The sequence below is a fragment of the Etheostoma spectabile genome, chromosome 24, assembly GCF_008692095.1.
Source record: "Etheostoma spectabile isolate EspeVRDwgs_2016 chromosome 24, UIUC_Espe_1.0, whole genome shotgun sequence".
Classification (NCBI taxonomy): Eukaryota; Metazoa; Chordata; class Actinopteri; order Perciformes; family Percidae; genus Etheostoma; species Etheostoma spectabile.
In genome coordinates this window covers 5,089,530-5,097,911 of record NC_045756.1, presented here as the reverse complement: position 1 = coordinate 5,097,911, position 8,382 = coordinate 5,089,530, and positions in this window count along the sequence as shown.

Below are 8,382 nucleotides of genomic sequence, written 5' to 3'. Positions count from 1 at the left end.
CAATCCACCTGTGGTCACTTTAATTGATGGAGAATTTAGAATGAAATGCACATCCATCCATCAATCCTTCCATCCCATTTTCTAAACCCACATCTTACTCTCCAGGGTCATGACAGGGGTGTGAGCCAATCCTAGCATGCTCTACTGCAATGGAGAGCAGTCGTGCCAGAAATGCACACGTTTATGTAAAGTGATACGGAAGATTGAACATGTCAGTGCAGCAACATTTGCATTACATTTATTAAAATGTCAATTTGTGTTGTTATGGCAAGTGTGTTGGCAAGCATTAAATAGACACCATTGGCACAGAATACCTACTTAAACTCCTCACTTTGACAAAAATACGACTCAAATACAAATCAAGAAATCAAGCATATAAAAAATCAAAGGGCATGTGTTTAAGGCACTGCGATAGTAATCCATATCAAATATCCATAAGCTGTGTACTATTTTCAGGAGAGGACCACGAATAAAACGAATTATGAGGGGTGACTTTGTCTGTCTGTACACCCCCACTTCCTGACTGAACTGTAGTCTGTTACTGAGCTTTTTACCCTTGGGGTGATATCCTATGATGCTGGCTTGCCAAGCAGAGCAGCTTGCTATGAAGCCATGGACATTGAACCTCTATCCTGTTGTTTGCTTGGCACACAGATTGAACAGCAAGCTGGTGACCCAGTTTTATATCACAACATCAGAAGTATTTAGTCATGGGATGTACTGTGTTAAATCTGTTGTTCTGAGAGCCGCCTCTCAGGTATAGGGGACACAAACTGCTGTATGAAAATCCTCCCTCACATCAAACATTAAAACCGTCCTCTGACAACATATTTTCTGTATTTTCTTTTTTGTTTGGTGTAGATATTGTTTCATTGCAACTGTGTCACTTCCTTTCTGATGTCACTGTTTTGCACTGATTAGAAGCAGAAACACCAGTTTCTTCACCAACCGTGAGCCTCAATGGACCAGCATGCAATGCAGCCTAAAAAGAGAGTGTTTGGTTTATTCTGGACATGAAAAAAAGTCGTACAAAGTTGTCAAAAATGCAATTGGTATTAATTTCAATACATGCAAATGTCACAGCTGGAAGTTCAGGGTTGTTCTCTGGAAAATCGAGGAAGTCACTGGACTACAAATTAACAAGGGTACACTGAGAGAAAGTAAATTGGACCACTCCATCACCAAATGACTCCTGGAATGTCCCATATGATGATGATGATATATAACATTAAAAGTATCTAAGGGATGATTTCTCCCTTTAATGGAGTGTGTGCAGCATTTTATGACCTACAGTAGATAGTGGAATGGAGGGCGACGGGGTTATAGAGGAAAAGGATTGTGAGTGAGATCATACCCAATGGATGGATTAAATGATGGGTAACATTGGTAAAGTAAAGGAACACATTATATATTAATTTGTTCTGTTCTCTTGAAAAGACAATTCTTCTTAACGCAACCGTGAACAATAACTCTTTCATGAAGTACAGAACATTCAAAGAAAAACCATCATATTATTATTGGCTAAACCATCCTTATTGATCATAAAATGGAATTACAATGAATTAGACAGACAACTGTACAAAAACCTCAATCTCCACATGACCAATGAGTGGCTGGATATAGTTCCAATTTAAATTGATATACAATTGAGCGGAAAATGCAAACATTTAAAGGTGAAAAGGAATTGGACATGACCTTTCTGATGTCTAGCAATTGAAATGAGGCCAGCAATTGAGTTTCTGGACACACATGAGTTAAATGTAGCTCAACATCCGGATACCAGATGCCAGGATGTGTTGCTTGGATCAAAACCGAGACTTCAAAGGAATGTTTGTAGATGATTATATTTGGATTCTATTACATGTTTCATTTAGAAAGCCATGTGTTACATTTGATTTTTAAAATACAATGTGTTTCCCCTTGGCATTAAGCATGCATGACTAAATTAACAAAATGAAAGTTAAAGTGGTTGCTCCCTCCCTGTTCAATTACTCCCCTCCATAAATCTTATCCGCTGTTAAAAAATGCAGAAAAATTAGTGTTTTCTTGTTTGGTATTTTTTTTACACTGTGTTTCCTTTGACTGATTAACAATAAAAGCCACCACCTTTTTTGTTAAATGCTTTTCATTTGAACTAGTAGCAGAAGGAAACGTTGCGTAGCAGGAACAAGAACACTGGATTATACATATGTATTGTTTATAGTCCCTCAAGATCATAAAGGCCATCTAAAACACGCATGCTAATGGCTGACTCCGCCAGAAACAATCAAATGTAGTATATAAAGAGTTCATTATTGAATATACTGCATTGAATGGCTATTGCAGAAATTTCCTACCATAAATAGTGTGGTGCTAGGTAATCTGCCGCACGGCTGGCTTGCTAGCTGAATGATGAGGAGACAGTGAGAGTCTCTCCATTGTAGTCCTGCATGGCCGCTACATTAGAATACAAAAGTGGGTTTTATTTTATCTTAAGGAGTGTGACTTTCAATTGAACACTTTGCTAATTTGTTTTGTGTGTGGGCGTTTTATGTACTTTATCAAGTAGCCTGGCAACAAAAGCAAAAAAAAAAAAAAAAAAAAAACTTAATATGTTAAAATGTTGCCAAATTCTGATTGTGTGACAATTTTAATCTTTTTTTTTTTTCAATAGTTTTTTTTTTCCAGGGCCTTTTAACATTGTACAACCCCTCAGCAAGTATAATTTCATGTTGCTTCTCTCCTTTTTACCTTCAGGCAATCTGTGACAATGTATACCTGAATTTGTTCTGAGTGTGCTTCAATCAATTACACAGCCGCTCTTTACTTTTCAGCTTGAGGTTTTTATTCCCACACGAGAGCATCAACGGCAGATGCTGAAAGTCTATGTATGTTGGCCACCTCAGCATGCATGACTGCGGCAACTGTACCATTTTAACACAACAATGACTACTATTATGCACATTAGGCAGAGCGAGAACTGAGTACGGTAGGCAGCATCATGTGACAGACCACACATGACCTCGTTCATACATAAAGGTATGGCCTATACAATATTGAAGAAACAAAGAAATGAATAAACTAACCAAGCTCAATGACCCTCATCCCAGAAGTGCCGCATTCCCTCTCCATGGATTTGATGAATAGAATTTCACAAGCGAAAAAAAAAAAGCCAATTCATGCAAATTTAACATGCATGCTGCATATACGCACAACCATTAGGAAGTGAACTCTTTGTTCTGTCTGTCTGAAACACGGAGTGTGGATCATGGACCGAGGTCTCCTGTGACATGCCCATCTGCAATGAGAATGAAGAGGAAGAGAATCTCACCCTCCAAGACAGGGATTCACAAGTCACACTTGTTCTCCCTTCATCAGGACAAATATCCTCATGATCGCGCTGCAGGAATATGAGATGGTAGCCCAAAGTGTTTCTAATAATATTACAAGCTAATGACCCATTTTGAAAAGTGCCTGTCCCGACCCACTTGGAACTTTGAACAAGATCACTGATGGGCTTTCATGGCTCAAGAATACGTTCGGCACAAGCCATTTGTTTCTTGCTCCACTGACTGATGGTACAATTAAATGTTTCATAGTGTGCCAACATCAGTACTACCACTGCAGTAGATCCCAGCTATGTTCTTCCTCAAAGAGGTGTCATGAAAAGCACAAAGAGATGAGATGTACGCCTAATTCCTATTTCCCTCTCTTCATGGTTTTGTTATATTTTCTTGTGTTTACATCATTATTTAACTTTATCTTACTTTATCTGTTTCCTAGCCTCAGCAGTCCAGCTAAGTCATGTCAATTATAGAAGTTAACTTTAGACCTTTTGCTCTCAAATTGATCTCTGTATGCACTGCACAAAGGCATGTTCACCTTTCTCTCTTTGCTTCCATCTCTCAGTTGTGTATTATATAAGGCGTAGAGACCAACCGTGGAGGAGAGAAACCAAATGCATATTCAATCACTTCACTTCTTTAATCACAGCGTGTTGCAAGACACTTCACAAATCACAATTGTTTTTTGCTAAAATGCAAGATATCTACAGGAAAACATATTGAGATTCTTCTCCTTTGTTCCTTCTAGAAATCCGTAGATCACAGGTATGACACAGTAGGACAGCCGTCATCAAAAGTAGAATGTAACCGGAACAAAATAGGCAAAAAAAATAACTGTTGTACAAATGTGTTGAGATGTCGCTGACTAAACCAGACAGGGGAAAATGCAGCTCACGCAGTATGACAAGATGTATCTTTGTACTGTATTTGCCTTGTACTGTGTGCACCATGTATAATCAAACATGCCACCTTGAGCTGTTTGCTTTATAAACCCAATCATAATATATTCATGCCCATAAGTTACATATGAATGCCTGAAAACTCAGATTTCTACATGTTCTATCTAGTAGCCTTCTGAAGTGAACCGCAGACATATTCTTTATGACAAGAGATATATATGTACAAAAGTGACAAGCACATTCGTGTCAATCATACTCAGATGTCATCTTATTAGTAAGTAACTTTGCTTTTTGACATAAAACAACCACATGCAATAGTTTGGTGTTTAGCTTGCGTCAGAATACTTGAAAAGTGATGCATTTAAATGTTCTGCAGGCTGCGAGTAGTCTATGCAGATATGGAGGTCAAACGTTATTGCAACTCAGATGTTGCTTAAAAATGTATTCTCGGTTTCTCTCTCAGTTTCTCAAACTGTATGTTGCTCTAACTGTAGCAGATGTCGGTTGAAAAAGTTCTGAAGTCAAAAGTGTTTTTGGCAGATGCATAGTCAGAAACATGCACATCAAAAGCTCTCTCTTTTTTAAATTTCAACCTAAAAAAGACTACAAGAGATAACTCAAATGTGTTATAAAACGATAGACAGTTGAACAAACCAACAGACTATAAGGCTTTGCAAAAGTGTCAATTGACAGCCCTACAGTATATAGCAGTACTGCACATCTGGTTAATTATTTTGGTTTAAGAGCAGCTTGAGGCAAAGTATGTGGCTGCTTTGGACCCTAGGACCATTGAAGGGACCCCAAATGAATGAATCTAAATGTCTGTTGGTTCCTCTGTTCATGTTTTGTTGTAATGCGTGTATTTATTTAAAACTATTTACTCACAGAAGGCTTAATGTTGTCTGACACGTTGAAACAGGGTTTTTTATATTATTTATTGTGATAAAAAGGAACGCAAACCCAATATATTTAGAATAATAAAACAAAATGGCGATATGCTGGAATGAAGCTGTATCTGCTGTAAGCTGCTGTCTACTTTGCGATGATCCTAAAAAAAATGGCAGATTTTTAGCACACTTGGTTATGTTTTCAGGAAAGGTCTTAGTGACATATTTGAGGTTTCCCGGGAAAAAACAACAGACCTGTCCCAGATGTCCATCCACTCCATGAATCGCATGCGAATTAAAGGTCACATCCCCCAACTGTCTGGAGTCCCCCACTCTCTCAGTCTTAGTGACACACTTCCACTTGGTGTTTGGGGCTTAAAACCATCCCCTGGTGATATCACTAAGTCCCCAAAGTCGATTATGTGGATTTCTCAAGCCTCTTATTTAGAATTATAGCCAGTCCTTAATCTTGTGGGTTCAAGAGGAAAGGATTACTTTCAAAGAAAAGGAAAATATTGTGCTTAACAGAAAAAAAGAGACGTTTGTAAAACAGAATATTAATAAAATGGGGATGGTATTTATTCCTTTAAGGTCCTACAACCTTTTTGAACAACAGACCTCACTGCAGCACAAGTATTCTGACAGCCCAATTTTTCCTGGAAAAAAAAGATCTTTGTAGATTGACTATGCACAACAGGGTTGAAGTTTTACAAGTTTAAAAAATTAAAATAAAACCAGACAGACAATGAATTGTAAAAATAATCTTTGGTCTGCTAGGGTTAAGTATGAAACATCTTGAAGATGCAAACCTGTGAGGGTCCATTTTACGTCATTTGCAATTCATGGGTTTTTTCTCCATAGTGATATGCTCCAAGATTTCTGCTAGAACAGATGATGTTAAAGACAAAACCCGGCCCAGCTTTCACACTCCAACTTTAAAGTATCCATATTATGAAAAAAACACTTTTTCTGGGATTTGGGGTGTTATTTTTTGTCTCTGGTGGTTCCACACGCATGCAAACTTTGAAAAAAAAACATCCATGCGGTTTTGATTGAGATACAGGTTTCTGAATCTATCCTGCGTTTCGTCTCCAGGTGAGCTGCTCAAAGTCTGCAGGGCTTTCTACGTCATTGGCCAAAACTAGCGGCAGCATGCCAGGTTAGCCCCCTCATTCTCAATGTCAAAACACTGCTACAACACACACTGGTTGACCACAATCTACAAAAGAACCACTTCCATCGCTTTTCTGCAGGTATTCTACAAGTGGCCCTTGTTTAGAAGAAGTCTCCCTGCTAATCCTGCCTTGTACTGACCAAAGTAAGAGAAACAGATAGCTAGCAACAAAGATAGTATAGAAACGGGATGTCTCACTCTGTAGCTAAAACAGAGAGCTTAACACACAGCGCGGAAAGAAGATCAGCAGCAATGTGCAGTACAACAATAATATGGCGTTTTTGAAGATGAAACCATGTAAACCTATTCTGATATAACCTCTAAATACAATTGTGAACCTGAAAATGATTATAATAGGATCACTTTAAATATGAACTCCAATTTATAAGTGCATATCTAGCATGCATTTACAGTGGATTGCAGAACTTGCTGTATTTTTTACTTCAGCAAACTTTAGATTCATGCAACCATATATCTGAGCATCCTTGGCTCTGGGCCTCGTGTGTTCCTGTTGTTGTACTCTTGACGTTACAAGTCAAAACAATTAAGTCAGTCTTCAGCCATAGGCCTGTGTTGTATAGAGGCTGCATGAGTTGAGAGAGCAGGCACATTTAAACACATATATTCCTTCACATGGAACAGACACAGGCACTTTTTTTCTTTCCTTTTCAAAGATCTGGGACATATTAAATATTTATCCGTACTATGGTTTTAAAACCCATGTTACAGATGGTAAAAAAAATCCCTTATTAGCAGTAATTTTAGGCAGAACCACCCTAAATATGACTGCCCTAGTCGTTCCATTTGGATAGTTTGTCTGACAAGAACACACACTCTCTGTATTTATTTTCTTTTTCAATTGTCCAACAGGGTTCAAGATGTAATCAAGGACTGTTTTAAATGGTTTGTGTTACTGTAGCTACACCTGTAATAAATGTCAGTCTTTTAAGGAGAGCACTATAAATACTGGGACACAGGAAGGGAACACACACATACACGCACCATCAAAAACATGTGAGGGGGTCATTGGTTTGGTTTATGTTATTGCTGTTCTGCTGAAACTGAGACCCACATGCATCCTGTAGATTTGCATATAACAAACACACACACACACACACACACAGACACAGACACAGACACAGACACAGACACACACACACTCTCACACCAGTCCCAGCTTGCTCTGGAATGATTGCTACGACTTGATGCTAAATGGCCCAGTACACATGGCTGCATATAGTGGGAGCATGGATGCTTCTGTGTATTTGTGTACGTGTGTGTGTGCCCCCCCAGAGTTTGCCATTTCCATGCTTATTTAAGCCAGCATGTGCTTTTCGATACCACCCACCCTAAATCGTGCAAACCCAGGCTAATTTGTTCCTGATGACATCCCACACTCCTCAATGCCCACAAACACACACACACACACACACACACTTTGTGAATCAGCAGGTCTCATTACAATGTGGTTGTACATGTGTGGTAGATGTTTTCAGTCCAACTTGACTAGCAGATCAATATTTGGTGTGAATGCTGATCTTCTGCCTCCACAAACGATCTGTCGGACACATGTGAGTTCAGCACACGTTGCATGAGGACCCCTGGCCTTCCCCAACATTGCACAAAGAAAAAATGTGAGTCTAACCGACATGGTGAATCATGCCCAAATCCCCTTGGAGCATTTTTTTTGTTGAAGCAGGATATATGATGTGTTCCAGGGGTGAACAGGACACTGACAGGCTTTTGACACTGCATTGTCATCCACTCTGGTGCTAGTGGGCTCCGGCTCATATCTGCTGTGAGCTAGATCACACACTTCAGCAGGAGCCCACCCCCCCACCCACCCCCCTCCACTCACACACACATATCCATAGGTGCACACGCATAAGGGGATTTGTGTAACAGGATACACACACTTTTTCCCAGCAGGGGCTCCAGCGTGATGTCAGTTTGGTGAAAGGAGTCTGCAAGCCCCTGGAGTTAGGTCTCTTCTCTTCTTATCTTCTGCTGGAAGAATCTTTTCACCTCTTCTTGTCTCCGTCCTTTACACACATACAAACACACACACACACACACACACACACACACACACACACACA